The sequence below is a fragment of the Cryptomeria japonica genome, chromosome 9, assembly GCF_030272615.1.
Source record: "Cryptomeria japonica chromosome 9, Sugi_1.0, whole genome shotgun sequence".
Taxonomy (NCBI): Eukaryota; Viridiplantae; Streptophyta; class Pinopsida; order Cupressales; family Cupressaceae; genus Cryptomeria; species Cryptomeria japonica.
This window is the reverse complement of record NC_081413.1, coordinates 254,589,143-254,611,644: the sequence shown is the minus strand read 5'-3', so window position 1 is coordinate 254,611,644 and position 22,502 is coordinate 254,589,143.

Genomic DNA, 22,502 nt, shown 5'->3' with positions numbered 1-22,502 from the left:
CCGAGGCACCTTCTAAACTACCTCCGCTGACTCCTCCATTTTTGAAAATATTCAAACTTTCAACTTTATCTTTCACCATCTTAGTTTCTTGAATCAAAAAAATGTCAGGGTTTTTGTCTCTAATCATATTTCTAACTAAATTATGTTTATGAGGACTATTAAGTCCCCTAATATTCCAGGAGATGATTTTCATGGATTTTTAGAAATACCTGCCTCAAAGATGGTTCTTTGGGTACCATCTGCTAAATTCCTGCTTGTTTCCAATGTTCTTTTTTTGGCATTTGAGTGTCTTCCTGGAGAAGTGTGTTGCACTCCCACATCACCAAGCCTACTTCTGGTGTTTCTAGTTAGTGTGTTATTTACTGGGTTATTGTTACTCTTTTTCTTTTGCTTGTTCTTTCTTTTATCCTCTACAACTTCTTCGTCCCCCTGCTTTGATTTATTCTTCCCCAGTGCCTTTTTTATGTCCTCTTCATCTCCCCATTTTGGATCTTATTCCTCTGAATTAGCCAGCTTTCCCTTTACTGGGGTGGTTAATGAGATTTCTGATAGCCCTTGGCCCAAAATGGTATCAGGTTGGGCTTCTTGGAACCAGTCTATTTATTTATCTAGATCTTGAGATTTTGAGACAAGGTTGAAGTTATCTCCTTCCTCTTTATTATCTATGGGATGTTTATCTGTTTTCTCTACCTCTATCTTGTCCTCTTTCTGATCTTGTTGCTGAGTGTTATCTTTTTCTTTGTGTTCAACACCTTGTTCCAACATCTAAATCTTTGGTTCATTACCCACTTCACTAGTGATTTCTTCCTCCACCCTTACTATCTGGGACTACTTCTCTTGATTAGGGTCATTGGCATCCTGAACTTTTAGTGGCTTGTCCACTTTTTTCCAAACCTTAGTTTGGGTATGGGGTTTATCCTCTTTAGATGGACATTTTTTGCCCAGTGTCTGACTTTTTTACAATGATAACAGGTGAAGGGGATTGTTTCATAAACAATGTTTTGCTTCCATTTCCTTGGTTTTGATTCTATCTCTATTTCCTCTGGCAAGTTCATGTCAGGTCCAACTTCAACACAGATCCTTGCATAGACCAGCCTTCTTCTAGAAGCCGTCATCTGATCAATGGCAATGAGCTCCCCAAAGGTATTGGCAATTCCTGCAAAAATGTCTTCCTCCCAGAATTCCACTGGGAGCCCAGGGAGTTTGACCCACACCAAGACTTGGGCCAAAAAATTCTTTCCTTTCACTACATTAGGGTACCACTTCTAGATGTACATGATGTATTTGCCTATTGCCCAAGACCCACTACAAATAATGTTTCTTCTATCCTCATCATAAGAAAAGGAGAAGGATAGAAAGCCTTTGTTCATTGCTACCACATCTACCTAACCTTTCAGGTTCCACTTTCTTTTTACAAATCCACGAACTATTTCTATGTTAGGTCTAGATCCAAAGAAATAACCAATCAAAGTATTTTCCATTCTAGCGATGTTTTGATCAATGATTTGGTTAGGAACAATGATAGCAAACTTTCCCTGAGACACATTTGATGAGTTTTTAACAGGAGGCAATGAGGACTTACCTTTGGGCTTGATCCCAAACAACGAGGACCACTACGTGTCTATCCATTGGGTCCCCCTTTAGGGTCCATTGACAAAAGAACCTTTTCCAGATGATCTTTACCTTCCACCGTGTTCTCTAAAATGCAAGTCATTTTTTGTCCTTGGGCTCCTTCCAAGTTGTCGTCTTCTATTTTTGAAGTTTGAACCTGCCCTTTCCTTCTCTAGTTCTAACTGCTCTTCACGTGGTGTTGATCCTCCCCCTGGGTTCCCCAAGTTCATGAGATCATCGGGGTCCTTACCATCTGAACCTTCTCCTTCCACAGGAATCTCTGAATCATTTGCCACATCCTGTCCTGATGCCAATCTAGAATTCCCTCTTGAATTTGAATCCTGGAACCGCCTGCCTTCCATCCCACTCGAATCCTTTATTTGTATCAATTTAAATCGATCTATAAATGAAAATTCATTTACAATTACAAATTTTAAGTGACTGATAGATAAAATGTTATGAAATCAAATTAACACACCTATGTCTATCGCTGACTAGCAAACAACATGTCTATCAATTCATCTGTCAGTGCCATATCCTCAGTCGTGTGTGTCTGACATCTGCTCCCACAAATTGTGCATAGATGGGATGTGGAACCATTTGCACTAGCCTCGAAATCCATCCTTGTGCATATGCCTGAGTAAGTGGGACACACATGCTTAATGCGTTGACCAATGCTAGCTACCTCATCTAATGGATCATCATCTAGGCCAAGAGGGTGTGCTAACTGTGTCCCATGTTGGATGATCACATCATTCAATGTTGTGGTTGCCTTAAGAGTTTGTAGCTCCATCGACTCTTTCAGGGCTACTAGGACCGTCACATTCCCCTTGGGTTTGAGTGTTAGGGGGAGATGACTCTGCAGGTCTAATACCCTACAAGCTCCAGGTCTATCTTGGGTAGAGTCACCACCTCTACCATGGAACTCTCTCATATCAAAATAATTAGACCACTCATTGAGGACAAACTCGCAATATACTTTTCTCAAAAACTATAATGGAACCTCAAAATTATTACAAGGTTGTTCATCAAAGACAATCCACCACTTATTCCAAAAAAGATTCTTCATTTGCACATTGGTAAACCAATGTATGGGGAACCTCTTTACATTAAGAGGTAAGGACTCACCAGTTCTAGGATCAACAAAAAGAGCACATATTTGTGCTTTACTTATATTTTTATTTTTCACTGCATCATATGATAACCCATCAGCATAAAAAATGTGACACCTATCCCTACAGTTTCCCCATTTTGTAATCTGACTCAAAATTGCAGTGGCATCACTAGCCAATGTTTCTAGGCTAGTGGCAAGGGATAAATGATTCTCAAGCTCAAATGTTTTCAATCTATTAATCAGTCTAGTTATTTTAGCAGTGTTTTGTTGTAATTGATTAAGCAATTCCTCTTGTGTAGTTGTTGTATGGTCTAAAGGAGGAGCAGGAGGTATTTTTTGTGGGTTTTGTTGTGGTTTTGGATGTGAGTTTTGTTGTTGGTTTTGAGGTGTGTACTGTTGTGGTTCTGGATTTTTAGAATCTGATATTGGTAACCAAAAAATTTAAAAACTAATCAAAATCAACGAATTTAAATTGAATACCTAAATAAAATTTATCAAATGTGCAAGAAAAACAAAAAAAAATCATAACTAACCTCTTTCCATGGTGATTGGGTGTGAAGAAATCGATCCTGTGTGCAGTTTGGAGGGTAAAAACATGTCTAAACTCCTCGGTTGTGGGGTAAAGAAAAATAGTCGACGGTTTTAAAAAATAATTTATTAGCAGGGACCGCATACACGGTCCTTTAGGAACTAAGACTATGTATAAGGTCCTAGTTCCTAAAGGACCGCGTAAGCGGTCTTATTTCTAAAAGAACCTCGTACGCGGTTTTGGCCCTTTAGGCTCAGCCACAATTGAAATTTTAAAATCGCGAATGCGGTTTCTATTTTTTCAAGTTTTTTTTGGTGTGTGTCCACTTTTTTGCTCACCATCTTGGTGCACACACCCTAAAATAAGATTAAAAATTTAAAAAATGTGAAATACATAAGATTAATAATAAAATATATTAATTTGAGAGGGGTTAATTTTTCTGTCTATGAGGGATGCTTATGGAATAGGGTGCTTGTTTATGGGCTAACCAGGTAAGGGTGATTTTTCTTCACCTCCCCAATAGGGTAATGATGGACATCAATATTATTTATTTTTCTCCCTACCATAACGCATGTAGTTAGTTCAACTAGGATGGGTTGTTAGTTCTACATGAATGCACAAGTTCCTTTCCTACCAATTGGTACAGGCTTGCTAGGATACTTCATCGTGAGGGATGAGTGCTTATCAAGAGAACTGGGAAGCTTATGTTTTTTTTGGTTAGGCAGATAAAATGCTTGGGTTATAGGCAGATAAAATGCTTGGGTTATATGTTCATCATTTGGTTTGGGAGAGGAAGCTTGTCTAGGACACATCCGGAGATAGAAAAATCAGAGATTCCAAATAAATTTTATTTAATTATTATATGTATATTTTATCTTATTGTAAAAGAATAGTCACATGTAAAAGATATGTAAAAGACCTATAAGGTCCATGATGTAATGTGATAGGAAGTCGCCATGCAATGTAACTAACAAAAGAAAGAGAGAAAAGGTGCTAACATACTAACCCACTAACATGAATGATTTACTTTCTATATATTAGACTTATTTTTCACATGCATACATGTTCATATTTAATTTTTAATTAGTTGATTTATAATGCATTTTGCATGTTAATTTAATTCGTAATGACTCATGCACATGATTTACTTCTACCCATGCACACACTTAACTCGATATCGTAAATAATTATGGGTTATGCATGTTATTTAGTCTTCATGTACACTTTTACTACTACATGCATATTTAGTTTCACATGTTAGACATGAGATACGTGGATGTTCAATTCACTTATCTATTACTTGCATGTCACTTATCATAAACATCACATGTGCATTAATGATAATTTAACTTTAATTGTAACTGTGAGTTATTAAGATGGTTTAACTAGGGTTTGGACAAGCGGGTCTTTACAAGGGACTTCATAACTATCTACCATTGGAGGATTATCACCAGTCTCAACATCAAGATTTGTGTTGTCTTGATCTTTTGGATGTCCCTCAGTCTAAGTTTCATCCTTTTGATCACCGGAAACACCTTCTTTTACTTTCGGTTGAGAAGACTTAACTGCATCTCTATACAAAGGATCATTCTTTATAATTCTTCCCAGATATCTTCAATCTCTTTCCTCACTTCTTCCACCTTCCCAATCATCAACTTATTCACCCTTTTTTTGCTTCTGAATTCTTTCTTGTTGTCTTCCTCAATGAGCCTTTTGGCTTCATCTTGGGAGACTGGTGCAAACATTAATCAACTCTCTCTCCTTCATTTCCTTATCAATCTTACTAGTTGTTAGCCTCCTTGCATCAATAATGTTGTACAGGTCCTTAAGGATGCTTCACTCCAACTCAATCAAAGTTTTACTAAAGTTATGTAAATACAAAAAAACAACTTCTTCAACTTTTCTCTGATTAACATGATCTAAATTTTCATCATATACTCCTAGATTCTTTAAATTTCCATCAACAATTATTTCATCAATCAGTTGGTTTGTTGTTAATGGAGAAACAAATGTGTATTTACCTTGCTAATCACCAAACTTAAGATCTTTGTCAAGTTGAGTTCTAGTCTTTCTTCCTCTCTTGGTTCTTTCGGTAGGGGCAGGTTCAAATTTAGCTTTCTTACTTTGTTGGGCTCCACTGAACTGTGGCTTCCTCACCATCCTTATAAATTTTCCTTTCTTCTTAGCCTTTCCTACTTCCTCCTTGGACTCAGTCTCAGAGGCCACCAAGGACATAGAAACATAAGTCCACTTAGGCTTCTCCTTTTTCTTCAAAACTCCCTTTCTGGATGGGCTATGTCCAGAAGATGGTGCTACCGGAGCAAGGGCAAACTTGGTTTCTTTTGATTGAGCTTTAGAGGGAACTGGGTTGGCCTTAGGCTTCTTGGAATCCTCTTTAGCTTGCATTTGTGCATGATTTTATTTTGCCTGTTTCACCTCCTCTTGGGAGAATCCCATCTTCACAGCTACTTCCTCATCCATCTTAGAAACTTTCCTCTTCCTCTCAAGGGCTGTGAACTATTTGTGCAACTTGAGGTCCTTCTCCTTAAAAGTGTCAAACCTTACTTTCTTTTCATCTACTGACTAACTCAACTTGTGTTGAGCATAGACAACTAGAGTAGCAACATCAACTTCATAACCCATAGGAAGAGTCCACATAGTCATGGAAGTTTGACAACTTCCATAAGGCATTGGTCATTATCAACCATGAAGAAAATTGTTTTCTCATATTTCTCCACTATCTCTTTCGGGATTCTTTATCTAGTATTCATTGTGGCTTGAATTTTTTTGAAATAACCCCATAGAGTGGATATCCTCATTGTGGCATCACCAATTCCCACTATCCCTTCATGGATTTGCATTGCAACCAACTTGTCATAGGTCCATTGGACCTTTCCTTGAACATTGGGGATTTCATTCATGAAATATAGTGCCAAACATATGATAAGGGTGCCAAACTTAAAGGTGTGCTTCTTGTCTTTCTTAATTATCTTCAAATTGCTTAGCAACTCATTCAAGATAACCATACACAAGTCATACCTCTTGTCTTCTTTCAACATCAGATAGGAAGAGTATATAGTTGTACTAGAGACATAGTTGTGTCTGCTAGACTAGTAAACCTTATGTCCAACCACCATTGATGAAAACTTGGCATCATGCTCTAGAATGTCATTTATTGTCATTGCTCTGTTGTCAAACTGAGAACCAATGGCAGAAATCACTATGTTGTTTGATATTTTCCTCAAGATTGGAACTTCATTGGATGCACTCAAACAAGTCATGACCTAGATTTCTTGCTGAGTAATCTTGTGAGGCTTATCCAACCACATAAATTCATCATGGATTCTACTGAGTATGAACCAGATCCACTCTTTCTCATCAAATATCAAAAAATGCATGAACTGAGTGAAACCCTTGGCCTGCAAGTGCTAATATTCTGGCTTGAGGTTTCCCAAGTTGTTTGCCAGATGCTTGTTGTATAGATTCAACATGTCAGCACACCCGAGTTCATCAAGATCATAGTGGATATATGCCCTTATGTCTTCATTGTGAAGAATGTTGTAGGGTATAGAGGAAACCACTCCTTCGGGATCATCCTTGATAGATTTAAAAGGATGTTTCTTGAAAATGGGTTGAGCTCTATACTTGATCTCTATAACCAACGAGGTAGAAATTCCAAAAGCTGAAGCCATTGAAAACCTAGGCCCTAGGGTTTGCAGAAAATGATAGCTTGAAATAGATAAATACCTCAATTCACAACTGGACACTAGAATTCTCTTTAGGATTGTTGTAATCATTGTTTAGATTGCCAAATCACTTTTCTCTTCTGCTCTGCACTATTCTCTTGATCGTATTATGACGAATGAAGCTTTGAAATGCCCTTCTAACCTTCAAAAACCTAATTCTGCATTGTAATTGTAGACACCTAAAATTGTCCAGTATAATTAAATAAATATGTTTATTTATTTAATTATTTTAGCCTAATTCTTCTATTAATTAAATAAATCCTTATTTATTTAATTCATTCATTTATCCTCTTCTAGCCTTATTTCTCATTTAAATAAATACATTTATTTATTTAAATTATCCTTTTCTTAAATTAAATAAATACTTTTATTTATTTAATTATCCCACTTCTTCTATTAATCAAATAAATCTTTATTTATTTAATTAATTCATTAACCTTTTATACCTATGACACATGGCATTCATCTCTTAATTCCTACACTACCTACCCTCTTATTATTTTCTTATTTCCTCTACCTACCCTCTAATCATAGCCGACCATTTATCTTTCACACCTCTCAATCTTATCCCTCCATTTCTTATAGTATCTTCTATATAAGGAGATGTTTCCTTCATTATCAACCCCACTGACTACCCAATGATTATTTGACTACACTATGCCTTTGAACTTTCATATACGATCCTACTTGCAACCACATTTCCATTCTTTGTTGAGCTCTTGTGCACACATAAAATTTGAGAGCAAATATATCAAGCAAGATCAATGAAGATAGGAAGAATGGAGATTCAAACCCTATTGGACATGTAATGGTATAATCTTTGTGATTTCATTTGATTTGCATTGTCTTAGGTAATATTCATATGTTATGGTGGATCTTTGTTGTTGTTAGGCTAGGGTTTTGTGGTTGAATTCATTTAGTCTTTCAAATATTGTTGTTATTCCAATTTCACCATAAACATTTTGGTACACCTGGTGGAACTCTTGTCCCTTTTGCTTTTAACATCTTTTGTTGTAGATTTTGTGTTTTTGAAGTTGCACATCTGACATTTTCAACAATATTTTGATATTTTCGTGTCTGCGTACTTTCGGTTCACATTTTTTATTTTTTGTCGTGTCTGTGACATCCGGAATTATGTCTGCACCTTCGACACTATTTTATTTTTTTGCAGATTCCAAGAGACATGTCTGTGTTCCCTAGTCACGTCTGTGAAGTCTTCAGGCGCATCTGTGTTCAAGAACCGCGTCTGCATGTGGGAATCACGTCTGTGAATTTATTGAGCATTTGTATTTTTGATAACCACGTCTGTGTGCAGTGGTTACATTTTGGTTTCTTTGATTTGGTTTTTTGTCATTCGATTTCAAATCTGGTTTATTTTGAGCTAACATCTTCAGATCTAGCTAACGAAATTGGTGCAGCTTGTCTTGAAAGAAAAATCATTTTGTTGAAGGCCCCTATTTCACAAAGTCTTTTGGATCTAAAATTTACCTAACTTGTGTGTTTGCAAGAAGGGGTGATCATTTGAAACAATCCAAACTACTAATAGATCTTTGTTGTAGGACCTTGGCAAGGGTTTTTGATCTTTATTGTGTGCCTTGTTTTCATAGACTAGCAAATACTTCAATTGGTGCACTAAAATTGAACTAGTGTCTTTTGTGTCTTGGGCAATAGGCTCTTTTTGTTTAATCTCTAAAGGGCCTATCTCCCTGTGTGGTCATTAGGACTACTAGTGAGGAGAGAACAACCCAAGTGGTAGTGAGGAAAACCCACCTCTTCCAAACCACTATAAACAGCTATATCCATGGTGAAAACTATGGATAACGTGTGCTAATTAGTTCATACCGACACTATGTCTCCCCATAAACCCGTTTGATCAAATTTATTTGATCAGTTGTAGGGTGTAACCCCTACCGGCTGGGAGCCTTTTGCATTTACAGAGCTGAAAGTGCCACATGTATGGCCACACGAGCGGATGCCCTTACTAGCACCTTTTTATTTTAGAAGCCAAAATCCTTCTAGTTGTTGGGTTAGGAGAATGGACCTCTGGAGCGACCCACACACATACAGTTCTTAGTAGAGATACAAAGTTCACCACAAGGAGTTTTCATGGGGACTGATGCTTGGCTGCCCCAAGAAGTGAGTGTCAAGGGTGGAGCCAGTGGGTTCAAGCATCTAAGTATCCGCTCTGAATAGCATAGCCTCAGGGGAAACCCCATGTGGGATCAACAACTATTGTCCTGGCCAACCATAAGAATTATGCTTGTCTTATTTTGAACAATCAAACATTCAAGACCAAACATCAAAACATTGTGTCTTTTGTGTCTTCAAGCATATGAAAAACAATTTTATATCAAACAACACACTATTCTTTTAGTCATTTTGAGTCTAAACACTTGTAAACATTGAGTCCTCATCAACACTATGTCCTCTTGTCACAAAAAATAGTCAAACATCTAGATTTGGTCACAACAAACAACTTCACACATTGGAAAAAGTGCACAAAATCTTCAGAAACATGTATGTGTCTGACAAAGCTGTGTCTATGTCATATAACCATGTCTCTGAAGGGCAAAAACGCATCTGTGTCTTCTGAGCAACTTTGCATTTACAACATCTCAGAAATGTGTCTGTGTCTGACATAATAGCGTCTATGTCATTTAAGTGTGTCTATGAAGTATACAGGCACGTCTATGTTCAGAATTGAAAACTTTCATAATTCCACAAACAAGAATAGACAGTTTCAAATTTATTGAGCTTCCTAGGTTATCTCTCTAGGTTTTCATCTAGCATTCAACCTATCTTTGGGTCTCACAAAGTCCATTGCTTTACACCTTACATTACATTCACATTTGTCTAAACTTGAGTCAAAAGGTCACTTGCTTGTCCTCATCATACTTTGTCAACACACTACATACAACAACATTTTGCTAAGTGGTCCCTCATCAAGGTCTATCACCTTTGGGTCTCATTTGGTCTTACTTAGAGTCAAGGTCAACTTACCTCATCAATAGAAACTATCATCTCTTTGGAAGCCACACCTACTCTACTACATACATACTTGGTCTTACACTTTGGACATTGCAAGTACACTTTAGATTCATTTACATTCCATCCAACTCTTGGTCTTCCATACTCTTTCCATTTTCATCTAGTCTCACACATCTTGGTCAAGACCTAGTTCATGGTTGAAACCCATTCCCAAAAATCTATGAGAGAAACTAAAGAGGCTCAAGAGTCTACAAACATGAGTGTCTATGAGTATGACAATGATGTCTTTTTCAATCTGATCATACTACATTACCTAACATGGATTCCTATAGAAACATTCCAAATGTTGAGAACATCGACACGACTCCATTATGGATCCCCGTTTCAATAGATTGGTTGAGGAAATAATGAGGAGAGATAAACAATACTTCTTACAAGTGATGGCACAAAGTGGAGCCAAGATCCCTCATGATTTTGACATGTCTCAGATAATGGAAAATCGACCTTTGCAACAAACTCACTCCAACATGGATCAAAGGAGGCCTAATAGTGGAGGCAATAGAGGACCACATATGGTGCCTGAATCACCATCATCTTCGTAGACCATTATGGAAGTCTTATGCAGAAAAATATGCACATGGTCAAGCATATGATACTCACCTTTGCAGACCATTATGGAAGTCTTATGTAGAAAAATATGCTCAATCACATACCAATGCTAAGGATCAACCACCAAGGCAATTGGATATTCAAAGGCATGCTCAAAATTTGGACATAAGGAAACCTCACATCAAATTTGGGGGCAAGACACTAGAACAAACTCATGACATGCCTATAGTGTATGGTATACATGGACAAAGCAGATATTCCATTCCTCACCATGACTCTATACCAAGTGGTCCTTATATGCATACGCAACATCATTATAGACCTCCTCCATATGAACATGTGTATGATCAATACCATCCATATATGCAACATGCTCCTCCTCCACCCAGTGGTTCAGGCATGGGGTATGGTCCAAGAAGTCGGTCTCCACCTAAGAATAATTTGGAACAGAAAATAAAGGACTTACAAAAGAAAATGGAGGACATAAATACACCAAAGCCAACTTACACAATGAGAGACATATGTCCCTGTCCATTTGACAAAAGCATTCCAATGCCTCCAATTCCTACACACTTTGTGACACCTAAGTTTTATATTATAGAGGAAAAGGGGATCCTAAGGCACACATAAGATAGTTTTTCACAGCTTGCATTGAGATAGTAGCAGAAGAGACATATTTGAAGATATTATTCCCACAGAGCTTAGGTGATCAAGCTATGGAATGGTTATCCCAACTTCCACTTGGTATTAAGTCATGGGATGACATAGCAAAGGAATTTATCCAACATTTCTCATACGACATAGAGACAGACATATCAGTCACTACTTTGTGCAACACCAAACAAAAGGATGGAGAATCTTTTTCATCATTTTTACAAAGATGGAGAAATGTAGCCAACAGATGCTCTTATGAAATTCCACAAAAACAAATGGTAGAAATGTTCACCTAGAATGTTAACAAAGAAATTGGTTATGACTTGAGAAAAGCTTGTTTTTCCATCTTCAAGGATGTCATTGAAAAAGTCTTAGTGACAAAAAAGGTCCTAATTTTGAGCAAGGAGTAATTAAGATATTCAAAGAAAACAAAGAGGACTTTAAAGGAAAAGACAAGCCAAGATTTTGGAATAAAAAAAAGAACACAGTCAATGATGGTGTTGTTGATGCCAATATAGTGCGACCCAAAATCATTTTTTTAGGATCAAGCTCTACAAACAATCAAGTGAATACTCAAACAACTTCCAAATCATGAAGGAAGTACACTCCATTGGGAGAACCACTTGAATCAGTTTTCAAAAAGTTAGTGGCAAACAAAATAATAACAATCCTAGATCTACCTCCATATGAGCCAAAGGTCAAACCAAATTGTTGGAATGACAATGAGTATTGTGAATTTCATAAAAGAAAAGGTCATAAGATAGGAAATTGTCATCGACTAAAGAACATAATACAAGACCTTATTGATAGAGGTGACATTGAGATTGAAGGACACTCATCCAATCAAGAACATGAAATGTTTAAAGAACCATTCCCAAAACATGACAAGGGAAAAGCTAAAGTCACAAATGACCAAACCAACTATACCATAGCATCTTATAACTATGATTCAACTATCAATCACATTTCAATGGATAATTATGTCTCTACCATTATCATCAAGGACAAAACGCTAGAGAATTCTACCCAAAGACCCAAAATTATCCTAAAAGGCATTGGATCTTCTTTTGAACCTACCTCTAAATGTAATGTCACAACTCGTCGAAGTAACTCCACTTTGCAAGGTGCTCCAGCTAAAAACACTACTTCCTCATCAACCAAACCTAAGTATGACCTTGTAGAATAGTTAGGGAAGACACCCACGCTCATCTCCATCCTTGAGCTCCTACGCATATCCCCTGTGCATAAATCCATTCTTGACAAAATCTTGAGAGACACTTCTGTTCCTACTAATCTAAACGTGGACCAGTTTCAAGCCATGGTGGGATACATTTTTGTTCCACACTCCCTCACATTTACAAAAGCTGACGACGCCTCTGTGAGCCAACCACATAATGCACCATTGCAGATTGAAGCCTTCCTACATAAACATCGAATAAGATGAGTCCTGATAGATGGAGGAGCATGTCTAAACATTTGTACATTGAGAACTATTAAACAATTGGGATATTCTGATAAAGCTATGAATGCTACAAACAAAATTACCATCAAGGCATATGATGATGAAGAGCGTTCATCCAAAGGCACAGTCACCTTATCTCTCAAGGTTGGGATAGTTACAAAGGATGTCGTTTGTCAAGTCCTTGACCTAGATCCCACATACAACATACTCTTGGGATGCCCATGGATTCATGAAATGAGAGTTGTCCCATCTACATATCATCGATGTATCAAGTTTCCACATAATGGAGCTGAAGTGACTATCAAAGGTGACCCAAATCCATTAATATATTGCAACAATCTGTGGCCTAGATCAGAAATAACAATACTAGTCAATCGAGAGGCTATTCCTTCATCGACATATGTGGATCTAGAATCCTTGAAAGCTTTTACATCAAAACAAGTAGAGATCAAAGAAAAGTTCAAGATTAAAGACCTAGGATGTGGTGAGTATATCTTTCATGTTGATCAACTCGCACTATCTCTTAAGGTATTCAGTCAACATGAACAATCTATAAACAATTTGCAAGGAATTGGGTGTGAACCACCTAGTGTTGTGGCTACTAAGTCTGAATGCAAATCTCCTTTAGTGGTACAAGCAACTCTTGATATCAATAGTCCTAAGAGTGGTTCCAACAAAGAATCTATTGAGTGTATCGTCAGCGTCTTGAGAACTCACATAGCTTTACCATATCATCCACTCATTCCATTTTCTCCTCTAACTAACTTGGATCAACAAGAATTACAAAAGCCCTTACTTATTGGGGATCAAAAAAGAAGCTTTGAAAGGAAAAATCTAAGAGTCAAAAATAAAGAAAAGGCTTTCAGTCCAAATCAAAATCAAAAGCTATTAGACTCTACAAAAATCAAAGTCAAGGATAAAAATCCTATAAAGAAAAAAGAACAAGAGATGATCTCCCCTAATATCAAAATAACTGGGGGCAAAACTTCTAATATTTTAAGTCAAAAAAAATTCTTGTTGATTCTAAGTCTCCGTCATGTCATGATACTTTCACTTCTTTTGGCAATCATAAGCCTTCATCACTCATCCACTAGTTCCATACATCTATTCCCTTCTAGTGATACATCATGGACCTTTAATGGAGCTTCCTCAAGGGACTTTGTTATCAGGGATACCCAAACTTCTTTAGGTGACACTCATATGGGAAAATGTAGTCCATGCACTAGTAATTCTATCTCAATTCCTTTATCAAGGAAGACAGACACTCGAGCTACACATCATTCAGTCAAGGAACAATGCAGCTACAATCATAAGGTAAAGTCTCACACATTTGAGGTGGGTGACTTTGTTCTCAAGGAAAATACTAAAAATCAGCAAGACAGAGAGAAGGGCAAGTTCGAACCAAACTATCTTGGTCCTTACATCATCACAACAACATATGGATCAGGTGCATATCAGCTCTCAACCACAAAGGGTGAACCTTTGGAGGATCCTATCAATAGCATGCACTTGCGCAAGTTTTACACATAGCTCTTCAAAGTATTCTAATTCAAAAAAAATAAAAAATCATAAACATAAAAATCTTTACTTGGTGAAAACCTAGTAAATAGGTGCCTTGTGACACAAAAAAATTGAAAAAACAGAAAACATTTCGTCCAATGGTGAAAACCACTTTGGTGGTGCCCTGGGCAAGTACCATGGTGAAAACTGGGTCACCAGCACCATGTGTAGAGACATTGCTCCTCCCTCCTTCAGGATTCCATTTCATCCTTTCACTTCACACACTTACAACCTCTTCATCTATAATAAACTTACCCATTCCCATCATGGCTTGTTATTGATCTACCTAAGATTGGTTATCCATTCATAATCATCCTTCCTTTTCACCCCTTTTCATCCATAATAAATCAGCTCCTATCTGTGGCTAAGGCAAATTCTATGCCTAGTAATGGGTGTGGAACTAAGAGAATTGCATGTTCTGAGGAGTACAGTTTCTTCCAGCTTTCTTCAGTCTATCCACAAACAATCCACAATAAAACAACATCTTCATCACCAATCCGTAATACAGTTCCATCTTCTCCATAATAAAGTATCAGTTTCATGGATTCAGTCAGTTTCAGATGAGATAGAGCAACAACAATGGACTTCAACAAATCAAATCTTTCAACAGACTCAGACAACATATGGTTTAGTGCTATCTATCCTTTTGTGAATGAAAACATTGTGACCACAATCAAATAAGACTTATACAAGTGACAAGAGATACTAAACTTGAGGACTACAATGGATGTTGGTGTTGAGTCTTGGTTTTCTTTTGATTTTATCTTTTGGTGACATGTCTTTTAGCTTTTCTGGGATGTCTCTGACTAGAGATTTTATCTCCAAGATGTCTTTGACTAGAAAGGAGAGGATGGGGTATCGTCACCTATTTTTCTTCGCTATTTGTGGATTGTCTCTTAGTAATGCTATGACTTGTCCAAGGATATGAGGACACTATGAGTCTAGTATGAACTGGGGCATTCCTTGTTTGTGACTGTCTTATCTCCATGCAAACAAGTACAATGACTTTATGGGTCGAACATATGCCTTGATTGTCATAACCTACTTGCCATAATAAAGCTCAATGATGATAACACACAAGAAGCTCTTTTCACTTTCATATCTTCTATCTTCCATCCCCCTTTCTTGATTGACCTCCATTGTCCTTCCTGAGTCCGTGTAGCCTGCTATGACATGACTGAGTATAATGACACACCAAAAACATTTGCATTTCATGTAGTTGCACCTGGATTACCACATATTAAGCATTTCATACATACATATAGATATCACAAGTGCATCACATCCTACACCCAACACATGTTAAGCATATTTTACATTCTCATCATGTAAATAGTTATTTGCATTATCATATCCATTTGCATTTCATACATTCACATTCACATTGGCATAACATATTAAAAACATAAAAGAACAAAAATATTGCATTGCATCATGTACATATTTGCATCCATATCATAAGTGTCAAATAGAAACATACATCATAAAACATATAGAAGCATCACATAGGTACACATGCATATAGTTGCCACAAAGATGGATCATCTCATATATATAATCATAAGTGTCATGATACAATGATGTCAAAATCATATGGCTACAATCACCCGAAGGTGTCTACATCAGCATACAAAATGGTACAAAATGGATACATAGGGAGCCCTCTAAAACTATGATGAACTCCCTCTCTCAGAGCCGCCTGGCCTCGATGGAGTTTGAGCCTTGGAAGGACCCACCCCAGGATCATCCCTCCTGCCCCCTCTATCTGGTGGTGGTGGAGGACCCATAACCCTACCGCTAGACACCTATCTCCTGTCCCTCCCTCCAGTGATCATCGTTGTCCGTAATGGTCTATAGAAGCTCCTATCCCATTGCTCTAGTGGCACAGATCCATAGTATAGGTCTCTCCAATAGCCTATCTCCTCCATGGCTCATAGAACATAAGCATAACCAACTCCTGTGTCCTCTGTCACCTACCTCCCTGCCCTCAGTGTTGTCTTAGCCTCTGTACAGCACTGGATAGCCTGATCCCTCTCTCACTTAGTGTACCTCAGCTATCTCCTGAGCCTATCCCTCTCCCACTTGAAATCTTGGATCTCATCTGCCTATCCCTGGCAGATCTCCCTCAACTCCAGTAGCTCATCCTGCTCCTCCTCCTCTCCCCCCTATACCCGTGGATGTACATGTGGCTACTCATGTGGCTGCCCCTGCCCTTGTCCTCGTCCCTGTCCCTGTACCTTCCTGGGACCCTGTGCTGCTGGCACCTGTAATGGTAAACCACCTTAGCCTCTCACCACCCAAGCTTGTCTCTCCTCTCCACCCTCTCTCTATGGAGCCACTCTCCTCTCCCCTATCACACCTCACCTCCTCAGTCGACCTCTACCCCCACCATCTCCATCTATCTGCTCACCTAGATCTCTTAGTCGAGGAAAAGGATGCTCAGCCCAATATGTAGTATACTCCATCCATCCCTGCATCCTCTATCTCTGGCCACTTATCCCAAGGAAAGGGAGTTATCTCTACTAGCTGCATCATTGCCTGATCATATGATAACAATGGCCTAAAGTGTGTCTGATCCCTCATTGTCCGAGCCCACTCTGTCCACCAACTGCCTCCCCAGTACATAGGGTGTCCGCCCAATCAGATATCTTCTCGTGAAGGTGTATGGTAGCTCCACTACATCATCCTCCCACTCCTCACACTCTCGGTATGGCCTCCATACCATAGTGTCAATCTCATCAATGACCCTACGCCAGTGCTCCAGTCTCCTGATCTGTGGCTGCGATGTAATCATGTCATATAGATGCACAAAACTGCATCCATGGCCCCTACCTCTAAAATTTATCAGTTGGGTCACCAACAAATGCTCATACGCCCATACCTGTAATAAAGTCACTCCGCAGCCCAATCCTACGGATCCATGGTATACAAACTGATGGAGGTCATAGTACAAATGCGCTAGCACGCATGGTCCCTAGGCATATTTGGTATGTTGTATCACTAGTGTCTCCAATGTACTCCCCCAGCCCACAGCCAATCCTCGTGTCACCCTATCTGGACACAGGAACCCACTGATCACTCCTCCCAGCACTATTGGTAGTGCCAATATTGTTTGTGTCATGATGTCCCATGCCATGTGTCCAGCCCTCATCTCTAGTCCTAGATCCTGAAACACTCATCTCAATGCATCCCTATCTCTATCTCGATCATACGGTATCAACTCCCCCTTGATTGATATCCTCATAATCTTGTACAGATCCTCTAAGATGACTGTCATCTCACCCATCAGCAAATAGAAAGTGCAAGTCTTAGAGTGCCTTCTCTCAGCAAGTGTAGTCAACAAATCCATGTTCGCCTAAAACTCAGGCACATACAGAATAAATCGTAGACCCATAACCTCAATCGTGGCTCTGTCCTCAAAAGTCAACTCTGGTCATAACCTCTGATTCGATGGGAATCTCTCCCATGACTCCAGCATAGGTAGGTACTCCTGTAGTCAAGCAAATCAGTTGTGTCAGTCAAAGTGGTATTCCTTGTTCATCACAAAATGTTTCTTTTTTATCTAGGTTCTTATGGTATTTTATCCTAGTGACACTCACTGTTCATCACAAATTATTGCTATTTATCCTAGTGGTACTCCCTGTTCATCACAAAGTACTATGTGTTTTTGCACTCCCTGTTCATCACAAAGTGCTACTCATAATTGCACTCCCTATTCATCACACAGTGCTTCTCATATTAGTACTCCCTATTCATCACAAAGTACTATGCCTTTGTACTCCCTGTTCATCACAAAGTGCCTCGATCTATCCTATCCTAGGGCCTCTGCTTGAGTGTATCCTCTTGAGTAGTTTCCTAATTGGCAATGTATGTTCTATCACAGAATTGTCAATCCTAGTCCTATTTGCTATCTTAATCTTCCCTAGAGGACATGCTTGAGTGTATCCTCTCAGCAGCTTATCCAATTGATAGCATATGTTCATCACAGAATTATCGATTCGGCCTTGAAGACATACATGCACCTTCATGACATAAACACGCTTACGTATTGCACATACATGCCTACTCTGCACAAACACACTTGCAGGACACACACGCACCAAAAATGCACAAACGTGCCTATACTCTACACAGACGTGCCCACATAGCACAAACATGCCTGCACAATGCAGACGTGCTCGCATTTGACATAGATGCCATTTCATTCACAAATGTGCCTGGCACAAACACAAACGTGCCTAGCTAACCTAGATGCGCCTGGCACCAGCACAGACACACCTCGACATTTTTTGACCTTGTTTGACATATTCTAAAATGCATTAAATGTGCTACCTAACATGCATTAATGACAACATTTATTGCACCAAAGTACAAGGAGGTTTTGTGGTACTTACTAGATCTCCTGCCTCTGTTGGCCTCTAAAATCGGTGAACGCGATCAAATCTGTGAATCAAAGCCATTGCTATTGACTGTTGCTGCTCTATTCTCTCTCTGCACTCTGATCTCTTGGATGTGTGGATGATAATGAGGATGTTTACCCCTCGTGGTCTATCTTATAGACTACCCTTTCCCTAGCCCTAGCCCTCATTTCCCGAGTCAGTCTTCTTTATCCCGTGACTCTGTCACTTTATCCGGTCAATCCATTCTACCCTTTATTTCTTATCGAGAGATTGTTTGCCATCTTTCCAGACATTTTCATCCAATCTCTCGAGGGGGCATATCACTCCCATCTTGGGGCAACTTTGTATCAGTTCATATTATCTTCTTTGAAAGAACGCGACAAGCTGCATTGTCTCAAAGAGGGGCAAAATGTAGACACCTAAAATTGTCCAGTCTAATTAAATAAATATCTTTATTTATTTAATTATTTTACCCTTATTCTTCTATTAATTAAATAAATCCTTATTTCTTTAATTCATTCATTTATCCTCTTCTAGCCTTATTTCTCATTTAAATAAATACATTTATTTATTTAAATTATCCTTTTCTTAAATTAAATAAATACTTTTATTTATTTAATCATCCCACTTCTTCTATTAATTAAATAAATCTTTATTTATTTAATTAATTCACTAACCTTTTATACCTATGACACATGTCATTCATCTCTTAATTCCTACACTACCTACCCTCTCATTATTTTCTTATTTCCTCTACCTACCCTCTAATCATAGCTGACCATTTATCTTTCACACCTCTCAATCTTATCCCTCCATTTCTTATAGTATCTTCTATATAAGGAGATGCTTCCTTCATTATCAACCTCATTGACTACCTGATGATTATTTGACTACACTACGCCTTTGAACTTTCATATGCGATCCTACTTGCAACCACATTTCCATTCTTTGTTGAGCTCTTGTGCACACATAAAATTTGAGAGCAAATATATCAAGCAAGATCAATGGAGATAGGAAGAATGGAGATTCAAACCCTATTGGACATGTGATGGTATAATATTTGTGATTTCATTTGATTTGCATTGTCTTAGGTAATCTTCATATGTTATGGTGGATCTTTGTTGTTGTTAGGCTAGGGTTTTGTGGTTGAACTCATTTAGTCTTTCAAATATTGTTGTTATTATACTTTCACAATAAACAGTAATAAATGTTGTAACCGGTTACCTTGATTTTCATGGAACCACTTACCGGAGCATCAAATCTTCACTAAAACTTTCGAACAACATTTATATATACTATTTAAGCCTTCTACAACCTTCCAGAATCAATTGCAAATCATCAAAGAGGGGGTTCTTAGAATCTTCATGAAAAGTTCCCCCTAAGGCATAAAGCCCTAGTTACTGGATGAAGATCTTGCACCGGATTTGGGTGTAGATCCATTGTCTGCTTTAATTCATCTTTTTTGATCCACATCTTCCCATACTTGTCTCCAATCTCCTCTAACTTTGCCTTGCCCTCCTCATCTGACTTGTTCTTGTCTACTAGAATACTATTATTGCTTCTACAATATTTTGCAATGTGATCGGTTTTATTGCATGCACGACAAACAACATTCTATTTAGGGTTGAAGTTCATCTGACTTGGTCTCATCCTACATCAGTTAGAGATATTTATAAACATCCCACAAGCATAGCATCTCTTGTTTTGGAAGTTATTCATTACTTCTCTACACATACTTAACTTGTGACAAAAATTATTACATATGAAACACTGACCAGTAAAGGTAGGAACATTATTCATCTTGTTCATTCCATTATTCATCCTATCTTTGCATTGATTCACCGTATGACCAAATTTTTTGCAATTAAATCATATACCATTGAATTTATGAACATTAGGTTGTCTTATCGAAGGATTCTTGCTCGTCTTTTGGTTAGGTTTTGCATTTCTTTGTCTAGATCCGAGGGATTCACCTTTCTCAAATCCAAGACCTCGCATGTCCTTTCCATGTCTCTGAATTTCCAACATCTCATCAAGCCTTACTGAACTGAATTTGAATTTGTCTTTGTATTCATTTGCAGTAGCAAGTTTGTCTCTTAAGGCAACAATCTATCTTCCAAGTTCTTGACCATTATTCCTTGACTGTGTCAACTCCAGCTTCAACTGACCATTCTCATAAGTAAGCCTGAAGCATTCATCTACTCTTTCCTTTAATGATTGTGTCAAATTCTCTTCAATCTTCTTTTGGTCCTCAATCTCCTTATTCAACCTCATCACAATGGATTGCATCTCATTCTTCAATGCAACATTCTCTCTCTCAAGCTTGCCAACTTCATCAGCTTTACCCTAATTTTCCATGATTTGATCTTCTTTCTCCTTCAGCTTGTCCATTAATTCCTTCCTCTCATCTCTTGAAGTGTTCACTTGATCCTTTAATTCATTAATGAAATCATCAACAACATTCAGGTTTCTTTTCAAGGAATTGATGTCATTTCTTGTTGCATCAAGATACACAAGTGCCACACTGAGTTGTCTCTGAAAACCAGAATCCATTGATTCAATCTCTCAGACCTTCCTCAAGTGGTTAGGCTTCCTCAAAGGAAATAGGATCTAATACTAGGTGTTGGAATCAGGGATCACTGAGAGGGGGCGATGAATTAGTGATCTACCGATTATTAAATTTTCTGACATAACTTTAAACCACCAGAAGCATAAGAATGAAGTTGAAATGCAGAAACATAAAACAATCAACCACAAAATCATAACACCAAGATTTTTATGTGGTAACCCAAATGGGAAAAACCACAGTGGGATTTGAACCCACAATATTATTCCACTATGGCCAGTATAAAAACAATATTACAATATGGGGAATGCACGGGCATTCAGGCACACTTCCTAGAGCTCGCTACTCAAATACAATAAGGGATACAACCCTGGAAGGCTCACTACCGTACTAATTGATTACAATGATAAATTGGAACAAATGAACTCCAAAATAGTATCTACAATGGTTGGATGAGTTTTGGTTAAGTGCCAAATATATTGACTATATCACCTCTGCTTTTATGTTCTGTAGTACCCTGTTATCTATCTCACTCAACTACCAGATCAAGAATGGGCACGTGAAATTGCATTAAAATGGATTCTCGATCATCAATTTCTCGCAAACAATCATACCATAATCTAAAAAGATCTCCCACACCAGATCTTATATATCCACAATCTCAAAATAGATCATTTATCAAGTTGGCCTACCAATGTAACGTGTAGTCTTATTTCTACTTGACTAGATCACCAAAACGATGATAAAATGATGTCTTTATGTCAGCTCAATCATCTCATACACGATTCATGACACCGCAATCACCCGAAATCTTTCAGACCAAAATTGATTTGTTCAACCTGAAATGCTGATTAACTGGCTATCGTTTGACATCCTCTTCTGGAAATAAAGATCCATGATTATCGGATAGGAATCTCAAGAAGATTTTCCATCAATGACAACCCTAAACCAATAATAAAGTATCAACAACCACCGAATGAGTGTCAATTGCCAACACCAAGTATTAAATTATGATCACATATTTATTCTTTTCATAATTATGGATAAGCAATATTGTTATTTAATTTTTAAAAACCATAGAAATTTGAAGGTATTTTTTAATTTTGAAACTTTGTAATCATTGTAGTATTTGTTAAAAATGATAATTGGGTATTTGAAATTTATATTTGTTTTTATGGGTTACCACTAACTAGTTGTAACTTTTTCTATCAATCCATCTTGGTATGAAATTATAATAAAATGTATCAAATGTAACAGATAATT